The sequence below is a fragment of the Dipodomys spectabilis genome, unplaced genomic scaffold (assembly GCF_019054845.1).
Source record: "Dipodomys spectabilis isolate Male_0828 unplaced genomic scaffold, ASM1905484v1 ptg000238l, whole genome shotgun sequence".
Lineage (NCBI taxonomy): Eukaryota > Metazoa > Chordata > Mammalia > Rodentia > Heteromyidae > Dipodomys > Dipodomys spectabilis.
The window spans coordinates 2,070,833-2,084,607 of record NW_024870915.1 but is presented as its reverse complement, the minus strand read 5'-3'; the positions used below and the strand labels follow the sequence as shown (position 1 = coordinate 2,084,607).

General features: G+C 40.9%; 1 pseudogene; it reads left to right on the top strand.

Moving 5' to 3' along the window:
- Positions 1-3,074: 3,074 nt before the first annotated feature.
- On the top strand, positions 3,075-4,692 carry LOC122124498 (annotated as a pseudogene).
- The last annotated feature ends 9,083 nt before the right edge of the window (positions 4,693-13,775 follow it).

The window sequence follows — 13,775 nt, the reverse complement described above, 5'->3', positions numbered from 1 at the left end:
TATTTTGAATCCTGCTATAAAAAATGTGTGTGCACACAGCTCTACTATAACTCTGACTTAAATTTCTTCAGGTGTATATGTAGGATTTCCTGGGTGGAATTTCCACACTGATTTCTGTTGTGGTTACATTGATTCACTTAATTGCCAACACTGTGTAGAGTGTCTTTCCCCACCTCTTTGCCAGTATTTGTGTTTTCTTTGATAATAGGCATTCTCATTAGGTAGAGATGGAACTTCAACATATATTTGATTTGCATTTCCTTGATTGCTAAAGACATTGAATATTTTTCGTGTATTCTGTAGACATCTATATTTAATTTGGGACCTATCTAGTCAATTCACTTACCTATTTATTGATAAGATTATTTGTTCTTTTCCCTTAATGTTCTTTGTGTGTTTCATATTTTGAGTCTATACATTCTAGACGTTAAGATTTCTTCAGTTACTCGAAAGGCAGGAGTTTAGGCTTATTTCACTTATTCTTGCCAAAAGACACCTTGTAAGCTTCAAGTTATTTAAGCTATGATTGATTTAAAAATGAGCTGACAGAATTAACTCTCAGAGTGACTGCCAACAAGTAGAAGTTTTGAACTCAGAATTTAGTGTCTACAAAGAGAGATATATTTTAGTATTTTAAATAAAAAAGAGATGTATATTAGTATTTTAAATCAATAAAAGCTAATCAGCTACATTTTCTCAAAATATGTAATTCTAAATATTTCACTACTCTTCAAGGTAAAACTATTGCAAATTTTAGCACAAATTAACAATTTTACGTTCTATTTATTTCCTTGGCAATCATTCAAGCTAGCCAAATTGAAAAAAATACTATTTTGACCAGTTGCTGGTGGCTAACATCTGCAATCCTACTACTGAGGAAGCTGAGATCTGAGGATTTCAGTTCAAAGCCAGTCTGGTCAAGAAACTCTGTGAGACCTACTTCCAAAAAACCACCAGAAAACCAGAAGTGGTGCTGTGGTTCAAGTGGTAGAGCGCTCTCCTTGAGCTGAATAGCTGAGGGACTGCCCCCAGACCAAAAGGTCAAGGCCAACAACCAACCAAAACAAACAAAACAAGAAGAAAAAAAGAAAAAAAACAACTGTATGAAGAGGAAGAATCTCCAAGTTTTTATTCAAATTTTTAATGCTTGTGGCAACTGTTTTCATTTGGTAAAAAGTGGACAGCTTATATATGTCATTGTGATAAATTTGCTACTATGTGGTTGCTTTTCTCCTATTTATAGTTTTATTCATCTAACATTATTGAAGATGAAAAATCCATGAAGGGCAAGACATATTATTTGGCAAAACTGGTCAGTTAAAATGACTAGTACATTCTAGTATTTTGGCAAAGAAGCTGTCATTTTTATTCCCTCCCCAGGATTTGAACAATGAAAAAAAAATGTCTTGACTTTTCCAAAAAGTGAGTAAGACAGCTCATATTGAAATAATTAGAAGATAGTGAAAAAAAAGTTTAGGGTGCATAATATGTTTAATTTTTAACCTTTCTCACAAAAAACTTCCAAGAAACTTAACACACATTTGTTATAGATATTTATATCAAAGAGCCCACTGCAGGTGCCTGACACCTATAGTGTGCAACTCAGGAGGATGCGATCTGTGATTGAGATTGGAGCCAGCCTGGAAAAGCAATAATTGCATGGATGATGCCTCCTACTATTATATCATGTCTTTTCCTCCAATCCTCAAAGTGATGCTGTCTCCCCACATGACCATCCTTCTGATTTATTGACATTAACTTTTTGATTTATGGTTTTCTCCAACAGCATGACATGTGCATGGAGGCAGGCCATTCACATCTGTATTCACATCTTTCTCTCTAGTTGCCTACAATAGTGCCTGGTCCTCAGTGCTTAGTAGTCTTGTGTGGAGATGAGCCTGTCCTGCTCATGAAATCTCAAAGTTCAATCAGGAAAGCTCATTAAGCTGTGGTCTTATGGTAAATCGTCATTTCTTCTAAATATTATGTTTTTCACCTTGTGTATCTAAGTCCACCTAAGGGTGAGATCAGTGCCTGACACCTATCAGTTGTGATAGCAAAGGTAGCTATGACATCATAGAAATTTATTGTGAAGCTTCAGGAAGACCTGATAACTGAAGCACCCAAATTGGTAGGTTCCCACATCCTGGAATACATTCCACATATCTGCAATCAAACTATCTTTCATTCTCTGCTGGGCTCAGACTCATCATATGTTTCCCTTCTCTATTTAAAATAACGAAAAATGTGTTTTTGATATGTTATTGAATTATTGAAATGTGCCTCCAACCAAAACAATAATTCCATTAGTGGAATGTAAATATAAGGCATGGATAAAATCAATCATAAAAACTCCTAGGGAAAAGATCAAAAGTGGCAGCTACTACAAAAGTTGTTTCTTAATCTCAGCACTGGTGTCTCACACCATAATCCTAGTATAATGTAAACTAATGAAACTTTTCTTTTTGTACCAGTCCAGGGGCTTGAACTCATGGCCTGGGCTCTGAGATCATTTGATGAAGCCTAGCACTTTACTACTTGAGTCATAGCCACACTTCTAGTATATTTGGTAGTGTAGTGGAGATAAGAATTTCACAGACTTTTCTACCTATGTTGGCTTCAAACTGTGATCCTCGATGTCAGCCTCTTGAGTAGGATTACAGGCATGAGCCACCAGTCCCCAGCTAAAAGTTATTTTTGTAAGATATAAAAGTTTACTTATACGGGGGAAGAAAGGGGGAGGGCGACAGCGGTAGGGGAGGGCGAGGGCGAGGGCAGAGCCTGAGTGTTCCACACACCCCGCACCAGCGCCTCATGGCACGCCCCACTCTCCTCCCATGGCTGGGACGGCTGCAGTCCTCTTGGTCCTCGTGGTCCTCAGGGGCCTGTGCAGGAACAGCGGCAGCAGCAGGCAGCCAAAGCGGCCCACCTACCCTGCAACCCAGGCCTGGCCGGAGCGACAGCAGGTGATGGAGTAGCTGGCCGCCAGTGTAGCAGAGAAGCACTGAATGAGCCAACCCTGCCGTCCCAGAGGAGCGCACTCCCGTGCCGCATCCATCAGGCCCGCCGGCTCAATGAGTGAACAGAGTATCTGTCAGGGAAGAGCTGCTGCATTGGTTTGTGATGATGCCAATAAAAGTGGGTGCCAGCTGTGGTTCAACTGGGTTCAGCAGAGTTCATATCTATCACCATACAGGCAACAACACATTCAGAGTGCTGGGCAGGAAGATCCAGGATCATCAGTTGGTGATCAGCTGTGCCATCCCCAAAGGATTAAAGTATAATCAAGCAACACAGACCTTCCACCAGTGGCGAGATGCCAGGCAGGTGTACAGTCTTAACTATGGCAGCAAAGAGGATGCTAATGTCTTCGCAAGTGCATGATGCATGCCTTAGAAGTGCTGAATTCACAGGAGGCAGGACCAAAATTGCCTAGATAAAATTCACAACTGCCTGATCAAGTTCAAAATGGCCCATCCCAAGAAGAGTTGGACATCCAAAGAAGACAACTGCAAGAACAGAAACGTCAGAAGGAGCTGGAGAGGGACAGGCTGGAGACAGAAAGAATGGAGAGGGAAAGACAAGAGAAAGGTAGAGAGAGAGAGGCTGGAGAGAGGTTGGAAAGAGAGAGGAGGAGCAGCTGGAGCCGGAGCAGATGGAGCAGCTGGAGCAAGTGGAATAGGATCAAGAGAGCAGAGTGCCGAGTAATGCCACCTCTGCCTTTGTGGAGACCCCTGTAAACTCTGAGCTGGGAGACCCCTCTGCTTCTGAGCCAGGGTTTCAGGAAGCCTCTCAGCTGTCGGAGGCTCCAGCCCCGCAGGGTGTTATCTTGGGACCACCTGCACCTCCATCTCCTCCAACACTCCCACCAGGTCCAGCCCAGGCCTCTGTATTCTCTCCTCCCCCAGAACCTCCTCCTTCACCCCCACTGCTATCCTCTGGCCCTCCTCCCCCACAGCCTCTTCCTAATCAAGCCCCTCTCCTGTACCACCTCCTGCCCCTCCCTTCCTGCATCCGGATTTTTTTTAAGGATCCTTTTCAGAAGACAATCTTCCTTTAACTGGACTTGCAGCTGCGATTGCTGGAGCCAAGCTTAGGAAATTGTCATGGGTGAAAGATGCCTCTTTGCACGGTGTTCACAGATGTGAACTCCGTGTCAGCTAAAACAGACATGGGTGGTGGAAATGGACCCGTTCCCTTGGCAAGTAGCAGCTTAAGGGAGGAAATGAGTCTCCTGATGGCCAGAAGGAGGAGAATGGCAGAAAAGGGATCAACAATAGAAGCAAAAAATGAAGAATCAGAACCTGTAACTTCTAAGGTTTCATCAACAAGTACACCTGAACCAACCAGGAAACCTTGGGAAAGAACAAATACAATGAATGGCAGCAAGTCACCCGTCATCTCCAGATGAGATTCTCCAAGGAAAAATCAGATTGTTTTTGACAACAGGTCCTATAAGCCATTATAAGTCCACACCCTTGTCCCAGCCCAGTGCCGACCGGGTCCAGACAGAAAGCCTTGACTGTGACAGACTGAAGCAGGATATTTTAGATGAGATGAGAAAAGAACTAACCAAGCTGAAAGAGGAGTTCGTTGATGCAATCAGGCAGGAGCTGAGCAAGTCAAATACTGCATAGAGAAGCAAACTAAGCAGAGATAAGACTTGAATCTGGAGAAAAACAAAAATTCCTACAAACAGCTGTCAACATCACCCCTACAGTTACGAGCTATCAGAAGAAAGTGGAAAAGGAGTCAAGGGAAAATCCCCATCCTCTGAAACCTTCTTAAGTTGTGACTCTGGCGATCATCTGTTTTCATCTCCGTTTGTTGCTGCTTTGACCTTTACTGCAGGATGAAAAGAGAGTTATGTATGAGTTTCCATAACATTTATGCAGAAAATATAAACCCACCAGGCAAAATCGCTATGCATTGAGATATTTTCATGTTGAAATAAAACCACATATTTCCCACAACCCACTGCTAAAATAAAGAGTAGAAAGGCTCATGAAGTTCTCCCCCCCTTCCACATCCTCCCCTCTTTGAGTGCTGAGGAACTGAGCAAGCTCTGCTTTTGTATTGCATGTCTCTCTCTCAGGTTTGTCTTCCTATCGTATTTGGTATTCCATGACTAATTGAGATCAGCACTATGTAGGTTTAGAACTTAAGATGAGGAACAAATAGAATTGTACATGTTTTCAAAGGATGACATTTACAAGAAAGTGTCTGTAGATGACCAGGTCCGTCGTGAGTGATTGTACAGTGATAGGAAGTCCAAGTTAGCCTTTAGTGGTTAATTAGAGAAGAGAGCATTAAGGACTTTCTTCAATTTTCAGCCTCCTGAATCTGGCATAGCTCTTCTCTCCAATTAACTTTCCCACAAAAGCCAAACGTTATGGTTAGTCCCATGTATGCACTGAGAGAGCATCTGAAATTCAATTTCTACTCCCAGGCCAAGCAAAAATGAAAAAAATAATAAAAATAAAAGGAGGTGGAAGCAAGCACATATTAAAGTTTTAAAATGACCCAAATGTTGCTGGTCATGTGTGTAATCCTTACTACACAAGAGGCTGACATCTGAGGATTGCAGTGTCATGTCAGCCAGGGGAGGAACCTGCTTGAGACTCTTATCTCCAGTTACACAGCACAAAACCTTGAGCTGTGGCAGAGGTGTTAAAAACACCAGCATTGATTGTGAAAGCTAAGATATAGGTCCCAGAGTCAGAGGTGAAGCCGCAGGACCAATAAAAATTTAAACGGAGAGAGGATGAATAGAGGATGAAATCTGAGGAGCATGCGTCAAAGTTAGCCCATACAAGAAAGTCCATAAGGCTTTCTCTCTGTGTACATCTGTGTGCTATCCTATGGCTTGAGAATGTTTTGTTCAAAGATAGAGCTCCACCACTCCCAACTTTTCATTGATTAATTGAAGCTAAAAGTCTCATGGACTTTCCTGCCCTGGGTGGCTTTGAACCATGATCCTCAGATTTCAGGCAACTGATTCATTCGGGGCTTTGCATAAGGCTCATCTCCTATTAACTACCAAGAATTAAAAAAAAAATGGAGTTGAGCTGTGACTTAAATGGCAAACTGGGTAATCACTTTTTAGGACAGCACCTAGGGCCTTAGTTCAAGCAGCAAGACAAAACAAGTATATCTGCAAGCTTTCCTTTGGCTCATTTGGTAAGCCACTAGTCTTGAAGGTAAAGCTCTGGCATTGTATCCAATCTCTGATTTGTAGCCCCATGACTAGCACATATACAATAAAAATTTTTAAAAAAATGCAAAAAAAATTTTAAATGGAAAAAAGAACATATTAACATTTTAAAATGAGCAATGGTTTTGTGGTTCATGTGTATAATTGGAGTACCTCAGGAATCTGAAATCTGAGGATCAGTTTGTAGCCAGACTACACAGAAAAGTACATTAGAATCTTATGTCCATAAGCCAGAAAAAAAGCTAAAAGCTGAGCTGTGGAAGTTGTAAAACATCATCCTTGAGCCAAAAAGCTAAGAAACACAAGGACACTTGTGGTTCTGTCTTGTAATCCTAGCTACTCAGGAGGCTGAGGTATGAAGATCACGGTTCAAAGCCTTCCTGGGAAGGAAAGTTCATGAGACCCTTATGTCCAATTAACCACCAGAAAACCTTAAGTGACACTGTAGGTGAAGAACACGAGCATTCATCTTAAGCTGAAGAGCTCAAAGACAGCACTCAGGCCAAGAGTTCAAACCCTACCCTCCGTAAAAATAGGTAAGAAACAGCAATGAGGCCCAGAGATTAGGTCTACTGACCGCAATAAAAAAGCATTGAGGTTGAAGGGAAGAGCTGGTTAAAAATATTAAAATAAGACAGAGGCTGTTGCTTATGCCTGTAAATCCTAGCTATCCAGGAGGCTGAAATCTAAGGGCTGCAGTTCAAAGCCAGACCTACCAAATGTCCATGAGACTTGTGCATGTAATTACCAGTACCAGGAATTGAACTTGCCCTGTTTTACTCAAGGCTAGAGTCCTACCACTCCAGCTTTTTGGTGATTAATTGGAGATAAGAATCTCAGACTCCGGCTGGGAAGTTGGCTCAGTGGTTGAGTGCTTGCCTTGCATGCATGAGACCCTGGATTTGTTTCCTCAGAACCACATATACAAAAAAAGCCGGAAATGGTGTTGCAGATCAATTGATAGAGCGCTAACCTTAAGCTGGAATGCTGAAGGACAACACCTAGGTCTAGAGTTCAGGCCCCACAACCAATGGAAAATAAAAGAACCTCAGACTTTGCTGCTCAGACTGGCTTCAAACCAAGAGCATAAGATTTCAACTTCCTTAGTTGTGCTGGGCTTTGCCTGAGACTTTTCAAAAAGAAAGAAGCTGGAAGTTGCGCTGTGACTCAGTTGGCAGAACTGAGCAAAATCTCTGAGGCAGTGGCCAGTCTCTAGATTGAGAAAAAAAAAACCATAAAAACTTTCAAAAATAAATAACACAATGTAATACAAAAAATGTTAATATGGGAGTTCCGGGAAGATGGCGGAGGAGAAGCTGGAATCTGAACAAGCTCTTGCATAGAAAACAGTTTCAGAGTTCCAGTGAACAGTCCCAAGCCAGAGAATCACACCAAGTGTGCCATCACAGGACAGAGAGTTAGTCAAGAGAGGAGAAGCCAAGCAGACACATCTGAGCGCCTGCCAGCAGCTCCTGCTGCAGCGGCAGGGTCGCGGCAGCGATCACCGCGGCGGGGGCACACCTGAGACACAGTCCGGGACGAAGGAGCCAGACACAGCGGACGAGCAGATTCTACTCAACACCAGCAAGAACCGACAAGGAGCGGACAACTTCATCCTGCACTTTGCAGACCAGAGACGACCCGGGATCCAAGACTCGGCGTGAGTAGAAGCCCGACTTCTTCACTCCTTCTCTGGGAGCAGAGGAGGGAAGGCCACCCCTCCCCCCGCCAGCACTGGTGATCTCCATCTTGGATACCGACAAAGCTCGGAGGAGCGGCTAGCTCCAGCTCAGGCCTTGGAATAAAAGTAGTCATTTAGCAGGTCACAAGAACTTAACGGCGAAGTGACCTCACAGACTCAGTTCCATCCAGGGAAAAGTCACCCAGCTCAGGCGCCAGCCATTGGAGTGGCTCTCTTCACTGGGTAACCAGAGCCAGAGGCTGCCCCTCCCTCTAGCAGCCACCACAATCAATTGAAAAACAGAAACCCTGAGAATGGCTCCAGGCTGGGTGCTGTGAGTTTTTTTTGACAAAATAGCCCCAGGGAAAAGCTACTGTTCGTTGAAAGGCCTCAACTCTACCCAGAACCTAGCCTCATCACTGCATCCCACTCTTTTGTGATTCTCAAAGCAGATCACCCTCCCAGTAAACTAACCTGGGAGGGGGATCTCAAAATCTTGGGTAAAGCAGAGCATTTTTCTGCCTGTTCCAACAAACTGACTTAAGAAACCAATCAAGCCACAGGACCTCAAGCTGACCAGAGACTCCAACCAGACTCTGGTTACAGACAAAAGGGAGATACAGAACTCTTCCCGCCCCTCCCAAAAAAAAAAAAAAAATCAAAGAACTTTTTTTTTTCTTCTTCTTTTCTTTTTTTCTTTTTTTTGTTTTTTTTTTTTTTTCGTTTTTTGTTACCTTATATATATAAAAAAAATTTGTTTTGGCTTTTCTAAAACTTTTATTAATCTTTAATTTTTGCCTCTTCTGAAAAAAATGTTTTCCATTAACTTTTTTTTTTTTTCTCCTCTTATAATTTTTATTTTAGGAATACGTGAATGTGTGTTTTCCTTTCTTTTCTTGTCTTCTTTCTCTTTTTCTTTCATTCTTAATTATCTTTTTGTTTTTTGTCTAGCTCTACTGAACTTCTGATCTTTTCTTCTCACTTTCCTATCCTTTCCATCTTTTCCTGTTTGTTCTTCTTTATGTGACTTAACTCTTGTCCTGCACGTCCTCAGATAAACCTGTAGTTAACCAGTAGACCCTATCCCCCATTGTGTACACACTTAATCCACAAACTTATTACTCAATTCAAAACCTCTGAGACATAAATTCATTAATAGCAGTACTACCTCTTTATACCTATATAATATTTTAAGCATTTTTTTAAGTTTTTCTCATCTCCTCTATGTCCCTCCCTTTCTCTCAACATATTCATATTCCTCTATAAATAGATGGTCTTTTAATCTCTAAAATAACATTAATTTTTACGTTTCTATTTTTTTTTCTGGTCTCTTTTCATTCCCCTTTCCCTTTCTTCTTTTTCTCTCTCTACTTGCATCCTACCCAACCTATTTCCTGCATTGTGATTAGGACATAGTTAACTCTCCCTGTGCCTCCCCACACCAATCTATTCCTATTTTTTACCCACATCTCTCCCTAACCCTAATAATTTCTGGTTTTCCAAATTCTTCTCTGCGGTTCGAAGCCCTTTAACATATAGTTGTTTGATGTCGAATAGATGTATCTGTTGAACTAGATTGTATCTGTAGACTATTGACTGTACAAATGCAAACTTTGGTTGATGGTTAGCTTAAGATAGTGTTCTAGAACAAAACTGGTGCTATCTTCATCTCAAACGGGCAGAGTAAGCTGGAAAAACACAAGAAAAATGGCAAATTCGGGTATCTCAATTCCCAATCTTGATAATCAGGGGTTAGAACAGATAATGAATAATCCAGAGGAGAGTTCCCAAATAGCTCTACAAACACTGTTGGCAAACATGATAAATGAAAAGTTTGACAACGTACAAAAGACTCTGTATGAGCATGATAGGGAGAGAGAGGAGGCATCCCAGAAGTTTATACAGGAATATCATAAGCGTGAGGAAGCTACTCAAAAACTGATACAGGATTTGCGTGAACAACTTGAGAATACTCAAAGAGAAAGGGAGGAATGGCGTGAGCAGGCTGAGAACACTCAAAGAGATCTGCAGGAATCCCACGAACGGGAGGAAGCTAATCAAAGAGTAATACAGGAATTGAGAGACCAGGTAGAGAACACACAAAGATCACTAAAGGCATTCATGGAATCCATTAACAAAGAGCTGAAGGAAGTAAGGGAGACCACAAAGGGAATGCTGAATGGAACCCAACAGAAGGAATGGGAGCCCAAAGAAACCATAACCAATCAACTAAGCGATTTGAGGACAAACACTGAACACCAAATTAAGGAAGTAAAGAAATTCATACAAGACCTAAAACAGAGCTTCAACAAAGAACTTGAAGCCATCAAAGCTGACCAACTAGAAGGAAGATAAAAAACAAAGTAGAGAGTCTTGACAGCAGGTTAGACCATGCAGAAGATCGAATCTCAGGGATTGAAGACAGCCTAGATATTATAGAGAAAGAACATACAACCATCCAAGACAAGTCCAAGAAATATGATAGATCTATCCAACACCTGGAAGACACCATCAGAAGGCCTAATCTAAGGATAATGGGTGTAGAGGAGCACCTAGAAACAGAAGTTAATGGTCTAGGAAATTTGTTTAACAGGATCCTAGCAGAGAACTTCCCAAACATGCAAAAAGATAGGCCTGTCCAGATACAAGAAGCCTTTAGAACCCCAAATAGACCAGACCAGAATAGGACATCCCACCGCCACATTATAATCCACACAGGATCAACTCAGAACAAGGAAAAGATCCTTAAAGCTGTCAGAGAGAAAAGGGTAATCACTTATAAAGGGAAACCAATTAGAATCACCTCAGATTTCTCAGCAGAGACAATCAAAGCAAGGAGAGCCTGGAATGATGTATGCCATGCCCTAAAAACAAACAACTATCAACAAAGAATACTGTACCCAGCTAAACTCTCCTTCATAACTGAAGGCCAAATAAAAACCTTCCATAGCACAGAAAAATTGGAACAATACATCTCCACCAAACCAGCCCTACAAAAGGTTCTTAAAGAGGTCCTACACATAGAAAACCAACAAGACCACAATAAAGGCCAAGAAACTGCACCCAAACTGAGAATCCAAGAACCATAGGAAGAACCCAGTTTTCGCAGCCCCCAAGAAGGTAGATAACATGGCAGGAACTCCCAAATACCTCTCAGTCCTATCTCTTAATGTTAACGGAATGAACTCTCCAATTAAGCGACATAGACTGTCTAATTGGGTGAAAAAACAAGACCCTTCTATCTGCTGCCTGCAGGAGTCACATCTTGCCCGTAAAAACAAACACATTTTCAATGTTAAAGGCTGCAACAAAATCTAACAAGCAAACGGACCGCATAAACAGGCGGAAGTTGCAATCCTAATATCAGATAAAATAGACTTCAAATTAAAATTCATGAGAAGAGATAAAGAAGGTCGCTACATACTAATTAAAGGATCTCTCCTTCAGGAGGATATTACAATTCTAAATATCTATTCGCCAAACAATGGAGCACCCAAATTTATCAAAGAAACACTACTTTCCCTCAAATCCCATATAGATCCAAAGACATTAATTGTTGGGGATTTTAACACACAACTTTCCCCACTAGATAGATCAACTCGGCAAAAACTCAAGAGAGAAACCACAGATCTAAACAGCTGCATAGATCAACTAGACTTAACAGACATCTACCGAACATTTCACCCAGCAGCATCAGAATACACGTTTTTCTCAGCAGCACATGGAACGTTTTCTAAAATAGACCACATTTTAGGCCACAAAGCAAACTTGTCTAAATTCAGAAACATTGAAGTTATACCTTGCATTCTCTCTGACCACAAGGGAATAAAATTAGAACTCAACACCAAAAGCCACCAAAGAAAGTCCGGTATCACATGGAGGCTGAACAACACACTGCTGAATCATGAGTGGGTCATGGAAGAGATTAGAAAGGAAATTCAAATGTTCATGCTATTCAACAAAAATGAACACACAAATTACCAGCTCCTCTGGGACACAGCAAAGGCAGTACTCAGAGGCAAGTTTATAGCTCTGAGCTCCTACATCAACAAATTGGAGAGATCTGAAACTAACAATTTAATGACACATCTAAACCTCCTTGAAAAAGAGCAGCAAGATAAACCCCAATCCAGTAGACGGAAAGAAATAATCAAAATTAAATCAGAATTAAATGAATTAGAATCCAAAAAAACTATAGAATGAATCAACAAAACAAAGAGTTGATTCTTCGAAAAACTTAACAAAATTGACAGACCCTTAGTAAATCTTATCAGCAAAAGAAGAGAACACACCCAAATTAATAAACTCAGAGATGAGAATGGAAACATCACCACGGAAACAACAAGATTCAGAACATTATAAGGGAATACTTCTCAAAACTTTATGCTAATAAGTTTGAGAACTTGACAGAAATGGACCTCTTCCTAGCAAATATTGACATGCCAAAACTAAACCAAGATGAGGTAAACTATCTTAACAGGCCCATATCAAGCATTGAAATAGAAACAGCAATAAGAGACCTCCCAGCTAAGAAAAGTCCAGGACCAGATGGTTTTACAGCGGAATTTTACAAGGCCTTCAAAGCAGAGCACACACCAATTCTCCTCCAACTCTTCAATGAAATTGAAAGAGAAAGCTCACTACCGAACACATTCTATGAAGCCATCATAACCCTCATCCCAAAACCAGGCAGGGACTCATCAAAGAAAGAGAACTATAGACCCATTTCTTTGCTGAACATTGATGCAAAACTTCTCAACAAAATTTTGGCCAACCGACTTCAACAATTCATCCAAAAAATCATACACCACGATCAAACAGGATTCATTTCAGGGATGCAAAGCTGGTTCAATATACGCAAATCAATTAATATTATTCATCACATCAACAGGAGCAAGAATAGGAACCACATGGTTATCTCAATAGAAGCAGAAAAAGCATTCGACAAGATCCAACACCCCTTCCTGATGAAGTTTTTGGAAAAATTAGGAATCCGTGGAACATTCCTCAATACAATAAAGGCTGTATATGACAAACCTACAGCCAGCATTATACTCAATGGTGAAAAACTAAAGCCATTTCCTCTTAAATCAGGAACAAGACAAGGATGCCACTCCCTACACTTCTCTTCAATCTAGTATTAGAATGCCTAGCTACAGCAATAAGACAAGATGCAGACATAAAGGGGATCCAAATAGGGAAAGAAGAAATGAAACTCTCCCTCTTTGCAGATGACATGATTTTGTATTTAAAGAATCCCATAGACTCCACTCCCAAATTAGTCAAGCTGATTCAAAACTTTGGCAAAGTAGCAGGTTATAAAATTAACCTCCAAAAATCAATGGCTTTTCTGTATGCCAACAATGAGAAAAGTGTGGCTGAAATTAGGAAAGCAACTCCATTTGTAATAGCCCCACAAAAAATAAAATACCTAGGAATTAACTAAAGAAGTGAAGGACCTCTATGATGAAAACTTTAAAATCTTGAAAAAGGAAATCAACACAGAACTTAAAAAATGGCAAAACCTCCCATGCTCCTAAGTTGGAAAGATTAACATCGTGAAAATGGCAATACTTCCCAAGGCTATCTACAAATTCAACGCAATACCTATCAAAATTCCAACCTCATTCTTCAAGGAAATAGAAGAGGCAATCCAAAAATTCATATGGGACAATAAAAGACCCCGAATAGCAAAAACGCTCCTCAACGGAAAGAACACTGCTGGAGGAATATCAATACCAAATTTCAAACTCTACTATAAAGCCATAGTAATCAAAACAGCTTGGTATTGGCATAAGAACAGACCTCAGGACCAATGGAATAGAATTGAAAACCCAGAAATGAACCTACAGACCTATAGCCATCTAATCTTCGATAAGG